We start from the raw sequence: 10,920 nt of genomic DNA, 5'->3' as shown, positions 1-10,920 counted from the left end.
TCGTCAGTTGTTAGAGGGTTAGTGAAAAATATAAACTGTAGATGAAGGCAGACTACTGAGGCGAATAAAATAGAGAGAGAGAGAGAGAGAGAGAGAGAGAGAGAGAGAGAGAGAGAGAGAGAGAGAGAGAGAGTGTGTGTGTTCTAACGTCGACGGAAGGTTAGCTAAATTCTTACTAGTGACAGGCCTTACAGAAAATCATGTTGTTTGTAGGTGTTTATTAACTTTAACTTTAATATTCACTCGTCTGGGGGTGAGAATGATGATTAAGGAATAAGCAAGCAATCTTATAAAACCGATAAAACCAAGAGATACCTCACAGGATTCTGTGGGTAATGAATCACAACTTCTATCATCACCACACCCACCACCACCACCACCACCACCACCACCACCCTACCTGCATCCCTGTCGCCTTATCAGCTCAGATTGACTCACAGATGCTAACCCTCTGAATATGCGAGGTCTTGCTTAATGTAAAGAAGATCATGTGAGGGAAGCGAGGTAGGCGTCAGTATTAATGGGGTTATTACAAATGATGATACTGAGAATTAAGAAAAAATGGCTACAGCACCTGAGGGATTTTGAAGATAGTGCCTAGCCTTGTAAGAGAGATTGTTTCTAAGCTTAATAGAATCTGAACGTTACCAGAATAATATAAACACTAGCCATTTTATTAGACAGGTCCTACCTAAGTTGAAAAAAAAATGCTAGGCTAGAGAGAATAAAATCAAGTGCCATTACTAGTAAAGAGTTAAAAATGCTACCCCTACCATGACTGTCATAGTTCTTCTGTTTTATCCCTTTTATCTCCGGTGCATAGCTCCTTACCAGCCCACACACACATACACACTCATGTTAAAATTCATATCTTACACTCCCATGCTTGTTCTCACAACCCCTGTCACTCTCCCTCACCCTTCATAACCCCTGTCACCCGCACTCATGTTTAGATATCATATACATGCTAGCCCGACTCTCCGACTCCACTCAACGCACACACACACACACACACACACACACACACACACACACACACACACACACACACACACACACACACACACACACACACACACACACACACACACACACACACACACACACACACACACACACACACACACACACACACACACACACACACACACACACACACACACACACACACACACACACACACACACACACACACACACACACACACACACACACACACACACACACACACACACACACACACACACACACACACACACACACACACACACTCTTTTCAGCCACCCGTTTCAGATAGCAGCGCAGACCCACATTTATCTCCAGATTATCACACACCTCTCTCCTTGTCCCAACTTCAGGCCCTGTCACACCTACTCCCTTTCAAGTTCAGAGCTCCTCTCACCTACATTCAGTATCAGATATCATACACATCTCTGTCTGTCCCCTTCAACCTTTGTCACTCTCTCTTCTGTCTCAAAACCCATGTCACTCACACTCTTGTACAGATCTCATCCACTTCCCTACCACTCTAACCTTTCACTCCCCCACCTTCATCCCTTCTTTTTGTCTCGTATCGATAACATGACATGCCAGAACATTTCCACATGGCGTACACATTACCCTGTCTCAATTGTGCTCTGTTTTTACTCCCTTCTGTCCCAAAACCTGTCACTCACACTTATGTTCAGATATCATCCACATTCCTCCCTCTCTCCCTCCTTCAGCCCTTGTGTCAGATAGTTCTAGTTCATATCACACGCCGAGACGTACTTTCAGATCGCATACCTATCTCTCCCTGTCTCGCTTCATCCCCAGTTATACTCCCTTCTCTCTCAGAACCCCTGTCACTCACACTTAAGTTCAGGAATCATGTGTATCCCTGCCTTTTTCAGCCTCTGTCATGCTCTCTTCTACTTCATACCCCCTGTCATCTGTACTTACATCACATACATTCTTCCTTCTCCCTCCTCTTCTCATGTAACCCTTGTCGACCACACTCATGTTCAGATATCATACACATCACTGCCGACCCTGCCTCTTCCTGTCTTTCCGCCTTTCTTACCCTGTCATGCTCCCTTCTGTCTCAAAACCCCCTGTCAACCACACTTATGTTAGACTTATGAATTCTCCCAGACCTCACCTCTAGTCTTTTCAACCCCCCCCCCTCCATCTTCTCTCTCTCTCTCTCTCTCTCTCTCACACACACACACACACACACACACACACACACACACACGTTAGATCTCTCACACCCCTGCCAGCTCTCACCCCAGGCCCTGTCACACTGCCTTCTTCTCCCAAGCCCCCCTGTCATCCCACACACATGTTAGACTTCAGACTTCTTTCACACCCCTGCCACCTCCCCCTTCAGGCCCTGTCAGCTCCCCGTTCCGCCCAGAGCCCCTGCCAAGCCCCTGTCTGTCCAACCCTTCTCCTTCTCTTACCTGGTCTGGGTTACACCACTATCACACTCTATTGTTCTGCCCTTACCTGTCAGTGAGCAAACCCTCCCTACCCCACCCCTCCTTACCTCCCTCCCCTATTCTCTCCCTCCCTCCTTGTTTTTCTCTCCTTCCCTCCATTCTCTCCATCCCTTCTCCTTTCCTCCTCCTTGTTTCTCTCTCCCTCCCTCCTATCCCTTCCATTTTTTTTTCCTCCATGTTTCTCTCCCTCCTTTCATCCTTCTCTCCTACATGTTTCTCCATCCGTTCCTCTCTCCGTACCCGCTTTCTTCCATACTTCCCTCCCTTCCTCTTTGATTCTCTCTCCCTCTCTCCGGTCTCTCCATCCCCTCCTGTTTGTCTTCTCTCCGTTCCTCAATCCGTGCTGCAATGATATATTTTCTCGTCTCACATTCTCAACTCCCTTTATCTTTCCTCCTCCTCCTGCCCTTACCTTCTCATTGGTGTCGGAGAAGAACGCCTTCTTCTGGTGGCACTGATGTAAGCTGACGGCTTCACTGCCCGGTTATGCAAACGTCCCTCGGTTCCTTCCCTATCCCCCGAAGCGAGGATGATGGACCGCAGAAAAAGAGTAACTTCAGCTTACAATCTACTGGGTTAACATTTCAGATGAACCTGGGTCGTCAACTACAACTACTACTACTACTATTACTACTACTACAACAACTACTACTACTACTACTACTACTACTACTACTACTACTACTACTACTACTACTACTACTTCCGTCACCACTTACTCATCCATTCCCATTTTCCTCCCTCTATACCCCAACCCTAGTCCTCCCCTCTCCCCTCCACTCCACCCCCCCCCATGTGACACTGGCGGGTGTCTGTGGCTGGGCATGGGAGTAATGAATAGTGCCATAACTCCCCCTGGCGTGCGATTAGTGCCACACAACGTCAATGACCCCACTGTGTTTACCTAAGACTTCAGTGTGGCACCCATCACACACACACACACACACACACACACACACACACACACACACACACACACACACACACACACACACACACACACACACACACACACACACACACACACACACACACACACACACACACACACACACACACACCTCTGGCGCCCTCTCTTTTCTTTCTTCCGTCCTTCCTCATGTATTTATACCTGTCTGTCTCTCTCTGCATCCCATTACCCAAACGCACACTATATTCACTGTCTGTTTCGTGTTTATTTCGACTTTCCTCCTTTATTCACTTCTGTCTCTCTTTCCATCCCATCACACACACACACACACACACACACACATTCTCTATTTACTATCTCCTTTATTTCATTCGTTTCTCTTTTATTTTGTTCTTTCCTCTGCCCTGTCTTTACTGTCATTCATCTCCCACCCTCTCTTTACTGTCTCCGTTTTCTCTCTTTCTCCTGTCTGTTTCATCCATCTGTTTCTCTTCTCTTTTTCTCTCTTCTCTCTTACTTACGGCTTCAGTGTGGTTTCCATCACCCACACTCACTCACAGGCAGATGTTTCTTCTTTATCGTTTCATTTCTCTCTCTCTCTCTCTCTCTCTCTCTCTCTCTCTCTCTCTCTCTCACACACACACACACACACACACACACACACACACACACACACACACACACACACACACACACACACACACACACACACACACACACCTCTTCCCGTCCTTTTGTCTGTTCTTTATATGCTCTTCCTCTGTCACGTTATCCTCCTTAGTCTTCCACTTCTTTTTCTCCCTGTCCCTCAAATGCTCTCTCCCTGTCTCTTCCTTCTCCCTCCAGCCTCTGATCTCCCTCTCCTGTCGCTGTCTGATCACTTGGCTGTCTCCTCCGTCCTTCCTCCTGTCTTTCCCACTCCCTGCTTTTATTCTGTCGTCGTGTGTTGCTCCTTCAGTCACTCTTTTCGTTTTATTTTTTTTATTTTCGTAACTCATAGTGTGTCTCATAAATGTCTCTCTCAGTTTTGCAGTGGTTCCTGGTTCTCTCTCTCTCTCTCTCACACACACACACACACACACACACACACACACACACACACACACACACACACACACACACAGTTTCCACCATAATCTTTTTTCTTCGATTTTTCTTCTTCCTAAAATTTCTTTCCATTTCTCCAGTCACTTACTCTTCTTTAATTTACCAACCTCAGAATCTATCTTTTCTGTCTCCTCCTTCTTTATAGATTCTGTTCATCTGTTTTCTCACTCCCTTCCTTGTTTACTTCTTTCTTCCTTTCTCTTTTCTCCTTGGTATTCTTTCATACGTCTTCCTTTTCTTCTTTTCATACAGGCTTTTTCCCCTCTCAGTTTCTGTCCCTCTTTACCTCCTTACTGGACCTTTTCTCCTCGCCATCTTCCTCCCTTCTCTCCATCCGCTCCCTTACCTTTCCTTCGGTTCTTTTATCACCTCGTTCATTTCTTTTACACTCTTTTCCCTCCCTCATCCTTAGCAGAACATCCACAGGAAAGAGAGTACTGTGTCTTTTTTTCCCTCCTTTCCTTTCATTTCTCCCTGTTTCTTCCCATTCCTTTTCTGTTTCTTCCCTCCCACATTCCCTCCTTACCTTTCCTTCCCTTCCTCACCTGCCACCCATCCCTCATCCTTGGCAGAGCGTCCACAAGTATGAGAGTACTGAGGCTTTCATTTCTTCCCTCTTTTCCTTCCTTTTCTTCCTGTTTCTTCCATTTCTACTTTTCTTCCTCCTTCCCTCCCTTCTCTTCCTTCCCTTCCTCACCTGCCACCCATCCCTCATCCTTGGCAGAGCGTCCACAGGTATGAGAGTGTTTGGTTTATTTATTCATGGTGAGGATAATGGCAGGTTAGAAGGCGTGGAGTTCGCTAGGCACGCAACACCCTCCCGCCTGGCGCACATGAGGACGCATAGATCAGGGGTGAGAGAGAGAGAGAGAGAGAGAGAGAGAGAATAAAAGGGGGAGAAAAAGGAAGAGAACTGTGAGAAATGATCATGAGGGGATAAAAGGGGGAAGAAGAGAAAAAAGAGACAGGGCTAAATGAGAGGGAAGATTGGGGGAAGAGGAGGAGGAGAGAAAGGGGAGAGGAGGTGGAGGAGAGAAAGAGGGAGAGGAGGAGGAGGAGGAGGAGAGAAAGGGGAAAGAGGAGGGGAGAAAGGGTGAAATGAGAGGGGAGAGAGGGGAGATGTTTGGATGTAAACAAGCAGTGGCATAGATCTCCCTGGAGGGGGATATGTGATCAGACTAGGCTCTCAGGGGAGTAGGGTGGAAAAGGGAGAATTGAGGGGTAGGGGAGGAAGGGGAGAGACGTTGATGAAAGAGGAAATAGGGGAAAAGAGGAGATAGCTAGGGGAGAGGTGGATAAAGGGAAGAGAAAGAGGGAATGCGTGCTGATGAAAGAGGGAAGAGGGGAAAAGAGGAGATAATCAGGGAAGAGGTGGAGAATAGAAGAGAAAGAGGGAGAGAGAATGCTTGCTGATGAAAGAGAGAAGAGGGGAAAAGAGGGGATAATCAAGGAATAGGTGGAGAAGGGTAATAGGAAGAGGGAAAGCGAGGGAATGCGTGCTGATGAAAGAGGAAAGAGGGGGTGATTAGGGAAGAGGTGGAGAAGGGTAGGAGGAAGAGAGGAAGCAAGGGAATGCGTACTGATAAAAGAGGGAAGAGGAAAAGGGGAAAAGAGGGCACGATTAGGGAAGAGGTGGAGAAGGGGAAGAGAAAGAGGGGAAACGATGGAATAATCAGGGGAGAGGTGGAGAGGGGTAGGTATACGTAGGAAACGGAGGAAGAATTTAAGGAGAGAAAAGGGGAGGGGGATGGGAGAGAAAGAGTGAAAGATGGGAAAGAAAAGAGAAGGGAAAGAGATAAGGAGAGAGAAGATGATATGCTAAAGAGTCGATCGTGAGGAGGGAGGAAGATGAGGGTGGGTAAATATAAGGTGGCTTGGATACGACTCTGGAGGGCGACTAATGAAAGGGCCAGCCTTGAGATGGGCTGGAGAGAGAGAGAGAGAGAGAGAGAGAGAGAGAGAGAGAGAGAGAGAGAGAGAGAGCATTAAAGTCAGAATGGCAAGAGGGGAGAAGAATGAGAATAAAAGAGAAATTAGGGCGAACCTGAGGTGGCATAGATCATGGGGAGGGTGTTAGAGAGAGAGAGAGAGAGAGAGAGAGAGAACTAGAGCAGAAAAAGAGAGAGATGGAATGCGAGAGAAAGTGGTAGAGAGAGTAAGAGAGGCAAACTGGTCTCTGGATCTCGCATATTGGCCCCGAGAGAGAGAGAGTAAAACTGGTCTTTTGGTCTGCCAGAATGGTCCCTATGTCTGCCAAGTGCCCTCCGTACACTGCATGTTTGGCCACATTAACTCAAAAAATCATAAGGGTCTCACACACACACACACACACACACACACACACACACACACACACACACACACACACACACACACACACACACACACACACACACACACACACACACACACACACACACACACACACACACACACACACACACACACACACACACACACACACACACACACACACACACACACACACACACACACACACACACACACACACACACACACACACACACACACACACACACACACACACACACACACACACACACACTTGCCCTTCTTTACATTTTCATCCTCAGTCTGTTACCTTCCCTTCTTCCATTTATGTCTCTCTGACGCTTCTTTTCATCCACCTATCTCTCCTTCCACCCTCCCTCTTTATGTATTTTTCTCTTCCTTTCCTCACTCTGTCTGTCATCTGTCTTTCCTCTCCTCCACCCACTCCATCTCTCCCCTTCCTCCCTCCCTCTTTCATGTATTCTTTTTCTGCCTTGCCTCACTCTCTGTCACATCTCTTTTTCCTTCCTTCCTGTCTCTATGACTCTCTCACGTCTCTTCCTCAGTGTATTCTTTCTATATCATTATCTCTCTCCCTCCCTTTCAGTCACTTCTTACTCTTCACTTCTTCCCTTTTTCCCTCTCACCCTCTACCCGTGTGTGTGTGTGTGTGTGTGTGTGTGTGTGTGTGTGTGTGTGTGTGTGTGTGTGTGTGTCTCGGTCCGGTGGGTCTGGGATAGAGACCTATTATCGCTCACCTGAAGGTCTGGGGGTCCGGGGCTCATGCTAGCAGGCCATACGTCAAAGGTAATAAGGTGGTGTCCGGACTGAAAAATGGCTGCACTCACCAGCCTCTAATTATCTGCCACCAGCACCTAACATGGCGCCTGGACCGAGCTCAATAGGGGCGTACACCACAGAGCCTCCCTGATCCGGCTTCACCCCGCTCGTGTGTAGGGGTTAAATTCGGCTCACTTCCTCGTTTGGTCGGGTCCTGGGTGCTCCGACAGGGACTAGGGTAGACTATTCCTCCTTCTGCGACGTCGGCGGGAACGTAAATGGCCGACTTGGCTGCGAAATCCCTCCTCCATGCTGCTCACAAGGACGGATAATGACGCCAGGCTTGGGCTCCGGGTTACGACTCTCAGGCAGCGGACTTTGATTTACAGAGGTTAGTGAGTCAGCCAGCGGTACCCGGCGAGCCCGCAGCCTGGCCAACTTGGGGTGTAAATTACCGAGATTGAGGGTTCATTCTCGCCTGGCCCGGGTCCCTGCGGGTTACGCCTGCCTGCCTGCCGCGCCTGATTTATGAAATACATGAATAAGAGATGAAACGGTGCAGTGAGTAAGGGGGGGCGCGTCGCCGAGGAGGAGGCCGGAATAAAGCATAATAACTGCGGAGTGACGGGCGAACAAGGGAAGGGAGGGCTGGCCGTCACCTCCACTCTGTTACCTGCGTCTCTGCTCCTGCCCGCGCTCAGGCTCCTGCTTCTCCTCCTCCTCCTGCCTCTTTTCTCTCGTCCAGACCCTCCTCATCCTCCTGCCTGACTCTGCTAATCCTGCTCTTACCCGCATCGTTTCTTCCTGCTCCTTTGATCTCTATGATTACTTCTTCGGTGTTCATAATTCCATTCCTTGACACTTATATGACTTGTACTTTTCAGCCAGTTCTGCCCCCTCTTACCGCCCTTACCCACTTGACTGTCTTTCCAACCTCTTTTCCTCCCCCTCCTCTTGATTTTCCTTCCTACTCCTCCGCAGGGCCACTCCACTTAACTCCACCTTTACCCCCGTTGCTCATATTCTGCTAACTCCCCCCCCCCCTCCACACGCCTGCTGTTGCTCTTACCGGTGTCTCTCCTGTCTTGCTGTTGCTGTCCCTGCTCATATTAGATCTTTTCTGATCAGTTTTGTTCCTAATGTTCCTGTCTCAGTTGGTAAATTTTAATATTTAATGTGTGTGTGTGTGTGTGTGTGTGTGTGTGTGTGTGTGTGTGTGTGTGTGTGTGTTTTCTCCCCATTCACCCCCTTTTCTTTCAATTCTGCTCCCACTATCCCAGCTTTTCTTATCATTTCTGCTTTTTCTCTTACTTAACTTATTCTTAAAATCCTTCATAATTCATCTTCTGTCTGTTAATATCTGCATTTTTCTTCTAGTATTTTCCTTGCTTATAAATATCCTACTCTTATTATCAGGTTATCTTGCTCGTTTCTGCTCTCTTCTTCTGCTCTCTCTCTCATTAAAATCATGCCCTTATTTTTACTTATTTCTCACTCAAGCCTGTCCTTTTCTCCTTATTTTCTCTCGTTAGCATGATGCTTTCAGTGTCAATCTATTCCCTTCCTCATCTGTCTGCTTTTCTCCTTACACCATCTTGCTAGTTTCTCTTCGCCTAACCACCTCTCTCTCTCTCTCTCTCCAAATCTCTCTCCTGCTGCCGCTTCTGCTTACACTGTTCTTCTTCCATCTTCCTAGTCTCTCTCCTTCTCCTGCATCTGCTCACTGCCCCCTTTCCCCGTCCCACTAATTTCTCTCCTCCTGCTCCCTACCACTCCGCCTCCTGCTCCAACTGTTGCATTTATTCTGCTCATTTCACCCGCTGCTAACAGTCTCTTCCCCTCCTCACACCCCAAATTCCTCCCGCTGCTCTCCCTCCTCCTCCTGCTGACTCGGTTTTCGCCTACTTATATACTTCCCCTTCTCTTTCCTGCTCCTACTGCTCGGTTTTCTCGTACTTCTTTACCTCTTCATGTATTCCTTCTTCTTTCTTCATTCCTCCCTACCCTCTCCTACTCTTATAGACTTTCTTTCTCACACATCTCTGTCTCTCTTGCTTTCTCTTGTCTCTGCCTCTTTCATTTCCTTCCTTCTTTACTACTCTAATTTCTCCACTTATCTGGTCTCCCTCCTGACCGACAACTTTCTTCTCTTTCTCCTTTACTTCCTAGTTAATTCCTTATCCTATACTTCCCGCCTCTCCCATCCTTCTCCCATTACCTGTCAACTCTCTCCTACTTCTCCTCTTCCTTTCCTGCCACCGTCTCGCTCCATTTATGCTGCTTTTGTCTGCTTTTCCTGCTTCCTTCCTTCTGCGTTTCATGCCTGTGTTTGTTTCTCCTGCCTCTGTTTTGCTTGTTCTGTCTGTCTGCTTCTGCTTTTGTCTGCATCTTTTTCATCGGCTTATCCTTCCTGTTTTCTTATTTTTTTGTTTGGTAAGGGGATGGGTCTGTTATGACGTGGCAGGGGTAAACCAGCTTTGCTGTCGGGCCCTGCTGCGGAAGCCACTGATTGCACTGCGCAGTTGACCCTCGTGCGGTGTGGTGCGGTGAGGAACTGTCCCTTCTCCCCTTTGGGTCTAAGATGCGAATGAATGTGTTTGAGTGGATGAGCATAATGGGAGTGTGTCGTCCTGTCTCGGCTACCACCCTTTCCTTGGGGGAAGCAGCCTAGGTATATAGATAGATGTTTTTGTCTGTTTCTTCTTGATCTGTCTTCTTTTCTTACCTCTTTCTGCTTCTGTCTGCCTCTCTTCCCTCTGTCTGCACTCCTTGCCTCTCTGCTTCTGTTTCTTTCTGCTTCTGCTTCTTTCTACGTCTTCCTCTTCTTTCTGCTCTCCCGTTATGTCTGTTTTAGTCTGTTTTTCTCTATCTTCTCTTCTGTCTGCTTCACCTTTTTCTGTCTGCTGCCACTCTTACTGCTCTCTTTCTCTCTTGCTCCTGTCTGCTTCTGCTTCAGCTCCCGAGAGAGATTCCCTGCACCTGTCGCTCTGCCTCTGCCTGTTGCTGTCAGCTTTTTCTCTCACTAATTCAAATGCGAGCTGGAGTATATATTTCTCTCTCTCTCTCTCTCTCTCTCTCTCTCTCTCTCTCGTAATAACCTTGCACCGTCTTCGTACCTATCTTGTTATATTATCTTTCGTATTAATTTCATGAGTACACCTTTATATCTACATTATTCTTCTGTTTATATTGTTTGACCTTTCACCATCTTGGTATGAGGCCGCAGCATGTATCTGATTCAGAGAAAACGGACGCCCTTGCCCTGCAGAGTCCCGGGTCGCCTTTGGATAAGGTGTAGCACCCGTTATCCCACCATAAATGTAGCAGATGGGTGGTTACTCTCATGCA

This window comes from Coenobita brevimanus, chromosome 45, assembly GCF_032717465.1.
Source record: "Coenobita brevimanus isolate Jiangsu-jjx chromosome 45, ASM3271746v2, whole genome shotgun sequence".
Taxonomy (NCBI): domain Eukaryota; kingdom Metazoa; phylum Arthropoda; class Malacostraca; order Decapoda; family Coenobitidae; genus Coenobita; species Coenobita brevimanus.
This window is presented reverse-complemented; position numbering follows the sequence as displayed.